Source organism: Pongo pygmaeus, chromosome 1, assembly GCF_028885625.2.
Source record: "Pongo pygmaeus isolate AG05252 chromosome 1, NHGRI_mPonPyg2-v2.0_pri, whole genome shotgun sequence".
Classification (NCBI taxonomy): domain Eukaryota; kingdom Metazoa; phylum Chordata; class Mammalia; order Primates; family Hominidae; genus Pongo; species Pongo pygmaeus.
Window position 1 is genome coordinate 217,999,543 of NC_072373.2, and position 7,091 is coordinate 218,006,633.

The 7,091-nt window shown below is 46.4% G+C and overlaps 1 pseudogene; it reads right to left on the reverse strand.

The window, feature by feature from the left end:
- Nucleotides 1-5,039: 5,039 nt before the first annotated feature.
- On the reverse strand, nt 5,040-6,196 carry LOC129012863 (PRAME family member 1-like; annotated as a pseudogene).
- Between the last annotated feature and the right edge of the window lie 895 nt (nt 6,197-7,091).

Sequence of the window (7,091 nt, forward strand, 5' to 3'; positions counted from 1 at the left end):
TAAATAAATAGGTGACACCTCAGTTCTAGAAAACTTCACAATTTTTTCTTAATATCCTAATGATTATTTTAACCTCTCCTTAGAGATCCTATAAAATTAGAAACCCAAACTCCCCTGTACACGACTCGCTCTCCTGAATAAGCCCTCTCTTGAGTGTGTTCCTTTGCTTTGCAATAGACACTTCTTGCCTTTTGCTTCATTCTGCCTACTTCCTAAACTCTTTCTTGCCGTGGTGACAGGAATGTGGACACTGGTTGGTTATTGAGTCTCTGGGCACCTGGAGACGACCTAAGCACTATGGCAATAGTCAGAGTCTAAAAATCACACAGAATATCACAATTCACTCTCTGGTTTTTCTTGGGGGAAAATCCGTAACTTTGGCCCCATATCCCCAAAGGACATCACTCAGCACAAACTGAGAAGCTGCAGTCCTACCGCTGGGTTGTAAGTATGTGGCTTTATTCCTGGGTTCTCTATTCTATTCCATTGTTCTATGTCTCGACCTTCATACTGGCACCATGCAGTTTTGTTTACTATTGCCTTACTGTATAAATTGAAGCCAGGCAATGTGATCCCTCCATATTAGTTCATTTTGCTTAGGATTGCTTTGGCTCTCCAGCCTCTTTTTCATCTCCATATGAATCTTAGGATTCTTTTTTTAACCCTGTGAAAATGATGCATATATTTTGATGTATACAATTTTTAGACTGCCATTTTTAGACTGATGTTTGATGTCTGCAATTTTTAGATTGCTTTGGGCAGTGTGGTCATTTTCACAATATTTTGTCTGTCAATGCATGAGCACAGGATGTTTTTCTACTTTTTTGTCGTCTATGACTTTTTTTCAGCAGTGTCTTGTAGTTCACCTTATAGAGATCCTTTACCTAATGGTTAAGTGTATTCCTAGATTGTTTTTGTTATTCTCACTGTTTTTATTGTTGTTTTGCAAATATTGAAAAGGGATGGAGTTCTTAAATTGATTCTCACCTTGCTTGTTGTTGGTATAAAACAGTGCTACTTATTTCTACATACAGATTTTGTACCTGAGATTTAAGTGAATTCACTTATTTCCTCTACGTGTCTTTTGGTGGAATCTTTCAGGTTTTCTAAACACATATGATCACATCATTGGCAAACACAGGTAGTTTCACTTCCTTCTTTCCAATTTAATTGTCCTTCATTTCTTCTGCTTACCAGATTGCTCTGACAAAAATTTTCAGTCCTATGTAGATTATAAGTGGATAAAGTTGGCATTTTTGTCTGCTTGTAGTTCTTAGTGGGAATACTTTCAACATTTCTTCATTCAATATGATGTTGCATGTGGATTTGTCATTTTTGGCTTCTATTATTTTGATGTATGTTCTTTCTAGGCATAGTTTGTGTAAGTGTAGTCTATTATTTTACAAGCTTAGATTTGTATTCTGTTTTACCTGAGTGCATTCTGAGATTTGACACCTATTTTACCTGATAAAAGTACAGCTACACTTGCTGTTTTTTGGTTTCAAGTTGCATGGAATACCTTACTCTACCCCTTCATTTTCCATCTACATGTATGCTTAGAGGTGAATTGAGTTTCTGGAAAACAGCATATAGTAGGGTCTTATTTTTTTACTCATTCAAAGACCCTGTGCCTTTCACTTGCAGAACTGATATAAATTATATTCATTGTTTTTATTGATAAAGGCTTAGTACTCCCATTTCATTTCTTGTGTTTTGGTTGTTTAGAGACTTCTCTCTTCCATCCTTTTCTTATTGTCTTTCTTTGTGTTTAGGTAATTTTCTCTGTTGGAATCCTTGGAATGTGACATTTCTGGCCAGAAACCTCTGTGTCTGGGGGCACCTTTGCCAGAGTTTTGATCGGGTTCACTGGGTTCATTCTGCCCATGCAGCCTGGTAGACTATGCTTGGCTCATGTTTCAGGCCTGGAGCACATGCCTATTAAGGGTGGGTCAGGGCTGGAGTGGTGAGGGGTGTGTGAGTGAGCAGGGGGTCAGGCCATTTCGGACAGTCACTGGCTGCTGCTGCTGCAGCAGTGGGTCGGGCAGCTCCAGGTGCCAGCATGGGTGCCAGATTTCTGCAAGGCTGCAAGTGAACCAGGCACAGCACAAGCATCTTCCATGGTTGTCACTGGAATACACAGTGACACCAACACCGAATGCTTGGAAATGCCAGGAACTGCACAACCCCCAAAAGGGAGTCACAGCCCTGGCTCAGGAAGCACCCACATCTGGGCTCCTGGAAGAGTAGTAGCTCTTCTCTTTTTCTCTTCACCTACAAATTGGTGAGAAAGGGCCATGTTTCAGCTTTGTTTGTGTTATTGCTCTTTTAGCCCCAACATTAGGCAGGTCCCAAGGTCTTGTGCTGCAACCAGGAAGAATGAAATATGCAGACAAGAGGAGGGTAAGTGAGATAAACGGGAGGTTTATTGAGCAATAGAACAGCTCAGAGACCCACAGTGGGTAGCTTCTTTCTGAAACCAGGGTCTTGCGATAAGTGTTCAGCTCTGAGCAGACAGGAGGCCCTGGGGAGGGTGACCCCGCCCTCCTGGCAGGTTATTCCATCATCACCACAGCTCTCAGTAGAGAGGAGGCCCTGGAGTGGGTTGCTGCTCTCTGCAGGAGAGCCATCTCTTCATCTCTACAGCTCTCAGCAGACAAATGACCCAGAACGGATTGCTTGTCTCTGCAGGAAAATCATTCCAATAGTGGGTAGTTCTCTGCCACAGGTCTTCCTGATGTTCTCCCTGAGTCTGGGGCTTTTTTCAGCATCAGACGGGAGAAAGTCTGTGCTGATTAGGTCATAGGTGGCCATAGGCAGGCACAAAAAATGCAACACATGTTCACACTCTGGTCTATAGGACAGGTAGCCCAGTCCACGGGCTTCAGGTCCTCCTTGGTCAGAAGGTGGAGCCTCACCAGTGACCCTCACCTTCCTGTCCTGGATTCTGTCTGCCTCCTACCACCAACCATTTTGCCCAGGTCACTCGTACCAAGGAGCATCCAAAGACGAGTGCTGATTTGTACACAACCCCCTCAGCCTCCCTTCCACACTCATCAGGGCCCAAAGTCCAGAGGGTTCAAGACAGCAGTGGGACGGTGTATCAGCACTGACCCAAGTGTGCACAGGCCCACCTGGGCTGCGACAGCATCTGGGCTTGACCACAACCACACTCCAAAATTAGAGCAGGTGCCATGAGAAATGAGGCTGTCAGAGCAGACACCCCCAAGCTGCAGGAGAAGGGGGGATCTCCTGGACCCTGGAGAGCACTGGGGAACCTCAGTTGGTAACTGTGACCTGGACACCTTCAGTTATGCCTTTGGAGCGACTGCCCTACCAACTCGGGAGGACCAGGACTCCCTCTTCTCCCAGGCTCCCATCAGCTCCGAAGTGTACGCAGCCTCGGCTGTGCCCTCTCTCTGTGTTTCCCTGCAGAGGTGACAGGTGAGATGCAGGTTCACAGCAGCTCTGGCCAACCCCACACAAACAAACCCAATGCTCCTGGGTGTAGTTTAACAAGCCCCAACTGCACTCTCATCCAGAAGCTTGCAGGCTAACAGGAGGCAGTGGGCAGTGAGGTAGAGGCTGTGGTGGAGACTCCAGACCTGGGACCAGGTTCCATTTTGCCATGAAAGGGTGTGGGTGACACAGTTGGCTGCCTCAGGGACATGGAGCACAGGCCTGACTCATGATCCAGCAAAGGGGAGTGCCTCCAGAAGTGGTTCATGGTTCCCAGGCCCAGCAATCAGGCTGGTCACCCCTATGGTGGGTGGATCTTGGAAACACAGCCTGGGGTGGATCTGCATAGAACCTCCCTTCAAGACCCGGGAGCTTGACACTGTTAGCAGGATGGGCACAGTGGCCAGATAGCTGGCCAGGTCCTTGAAGCAGGTGCCATTTCTGCTTCTCACCCTGGCCCCCTGATGGATGGCCCCAGCTCTGCCTTCTGGGCCTGGCATCCACACATCTTGTGCGAGCAGGACACCACCCCATTCCTATCTTCTCCTTGAGGCCCTTCTCTGCCCGTCCCTTTTTGCCTGGCCGAGCTGCTCCCCATGGGCAAAAAAGTAAGAAAAAAACTGATGACTGAGGAGAAGTAAAGAATGGGTGGAGATCATCTATATGCCTGTTTTCCCAGCGCTTTGGGAGGCCAAGGTCGGTGGATCACTCGAAGCCAGGATATTGAGACCAGGCTGATCAACCTGGAAAAACCCCGTCGCTATTGAAAATACAAGAATCAGCCACGCTTGTTGGAACGTGCCTGCAGTCCCAGCTCTTTGAGTGGTTGAGGTGCAAGAATCACTTGAGCCCTGAAGGAAAGGATTGTGGTGAGCCCAGATTGCACCACCGCACTCCAGCCTAAATGACAAAGTGAGATTTTTGTCTCCAAAAGAAAACAAAGAACAAGAATGGGCGGGAAATACTCAAAATGATCAAATTTTATTTGGTTGCTTTGATGTTCTACAGCTGAAACTCAATCACAGACAAATTAGTATTTCATTATTTTTCCATCAGTAACTCAATAACTAGACAATTCTGATGGATAAATTGCTACAACAGATTAAAAGTTTTCATTCAGGCACTTTGTTTCTGATACTCCTCGGTAACCGTCTTTCCAGGGATAACATTCTCATCAATGCAGAGCTTTAGCTTCTCTTTCTGACTCTGTAGGACACGGGTCCCTGAAGTTCTCATTGACGTCACTTCAACATTTTCTTCCAGCCTTGCCCCCTGCTGTTATCTTTTTTTTTCCCTAACACTGAGCACTTGCCTGTGATTCCCTTAAGTTGCATGTGGCCTGGACACAGTCACTCATCCCAGTAATCCCAGCATTTTAGGACGTTGAGGCAGGAGGATCCCATAAGCCCAGCTGGAGCAACATAGAGAAACATTGTCTCTAATTGTCTTCAATAAAACTTTTGGAATTATTAAAAATGGAAATAAGAAAATAGAATAATAGCTTGAACCCACATAGTAGATTTTAGTGTCCAAGTGCCTGGAAGAGAACTTTGGATTTCTCTACCCCGCTAGGCACGCCTTCCCTAGCAGCAAAGATGGAGCTCCAGTTCCTCAGATGGTGATGAGCCACAGAAGGGCAGGGGGTGGGGCCAATGAAAATCTTCTTGGGCTGCCTGACTTCCCTCAGTGTGCATATCAGCTCATCCTGAAGTGGGGTGAAGATCTCCCGATCGACACGAACCAAGGAATTCAAACTCTCCTCAGGGGCAGGATACGTCTCCAGGCTTAACTTGCTCAGCCCGCTGATGTGGCGCAGCAGGTCCTTCAGGGCGTCCATAGACATGCAATTTCTGCCAAAGTAGAAGGTGGTGAGCTGCGAGCTGCGGCTCAGGCCAGGCAGGATGGCACTGAGTTGCGAGTAGTGGATCTGACAGCCCTCCAAGATGAGGGTCTCAAGAGTGGCAGAAACTTTCTCCAGCAGAGCTCCGAGGGGTTCAAGACTGATACAGAACTGCAGCATGTAGCTGAGATTCAGATGCTTTGGGTAAGCGAGTCTTGGGTACTGGTAGAGACACCTCAAGTCCTCTTCCAATAGGTAGCCACAAGTTAATTCCAAGTTCTCCAAGGGGTTCTAGAGGCACCTGTGGAGATCAAGAAGTTAATTCTGGACAATGGTACAAGTTAGATGAAGGTAGTGGGGAATAACCTCAAGGAAAATGCCTGCTTCAAACAAACACAACTTTGTTCCCACGATCTGATGATGGTCGGCATGCAGGTTGCTGCATGATGAGGACTCTGATCATTCAGGGGCTGTCCCATTTTAGCCTCAGCCTTTTCACCATTACTTGTGTGATTGGGTCAAGGCCACAAAATCTCTAAAGCCTTTTATCTTCATCTTTTAGCAGAAAACTTCATCTATCGGCCACAGTTACCCGGTGGGAGATGTGTACAAAGAACTCAACTCAGCAAAGTCTAGGGACATCAGCTAGGGTTACCTATCGGCAGGAGCTCCCTGACATGCCTGCAACTGCAAACCAGCTATCACTTTTTACCACTGTCATGCCTACTCCCTCACCTCCATCCCGGAAGCTCACATTTTCCATGTCAATTACCTTTCCTGGAGTTCAAAGCAACCTTTTACAGAGAGGGAATTAGAGACAGGATCATTCGTGATCACTAAGCTGGTGAGTACAGACCTATTATGAAATGCACAGATTTGATGCACTTTCCCTCCTTGCATACCCTCGTCTATTGTCTCTTTCACATCATCTCAACTTGAAACACACTTTGTAACAGGAAATTCACATGTGCACCCCCAATAGAGCTGAAACCCTCACTAACTAGCTTGTACATGATGTCCTTCTCTAGCTTTTACATCAGGTGACCCCTCTGCCCTTATTGGAGCAATCCTGTTGTAGTCACTCCAGGACATAGAACACTGAATGGGACAATGTGTTGACCTTCTGGTGTCCACTTCACTGTGATGTTGCCACTGGCTGGCACACACTACACGCCTTCTAGTGTTTGTTGTAACAAAACAAGGCGGTGCTGTGGTCTGCATACAAAGTGTATGATCCTTTCTCACCTGATCAGCTGTTCCAGGTATCCACTGTAGAAGGTGATCAATTTTATTTTAAGCAACTGGAGGTGTTCCAGCCTGAGGAACACAGAGCTGAATTTGACAACTAACCGTCCCTCGAGTTCATTGTCTGACGTGTAATGATGGCACCTGGAGAAAACGAGTTTCCGAAGATTCTTCATCTCCTTCAGGTAACAACGAAGCTTTCTTATCAGTTGTGGCCAGGACATGTTGCGAATTTCCAGCTCCTGAATACTATTCAGGTGGATTATTTTCAATGACTTTCTGAGATATTTAATCGGCATTAGATAATCGACCAGCTTACTGCAGCACAGGTGTACTAAACCTCTCCTTTGGTAAACCCACTGAAAGAGGCATCTCAGGCATTCATCCTGGGGTATTTCCTTGAGGCAGACGTCTATGAACACCTTTAAGGGCTGGTGCTCTTCCATCCTTGGACAGTCCTCTGCTGTCTCCTTCTTACTCATGGCCTCTGGGAAGCAGGACAGGGCCCAGGCTCCAGGCCATATGGCCCAGAAATTCTCATCAACATCCC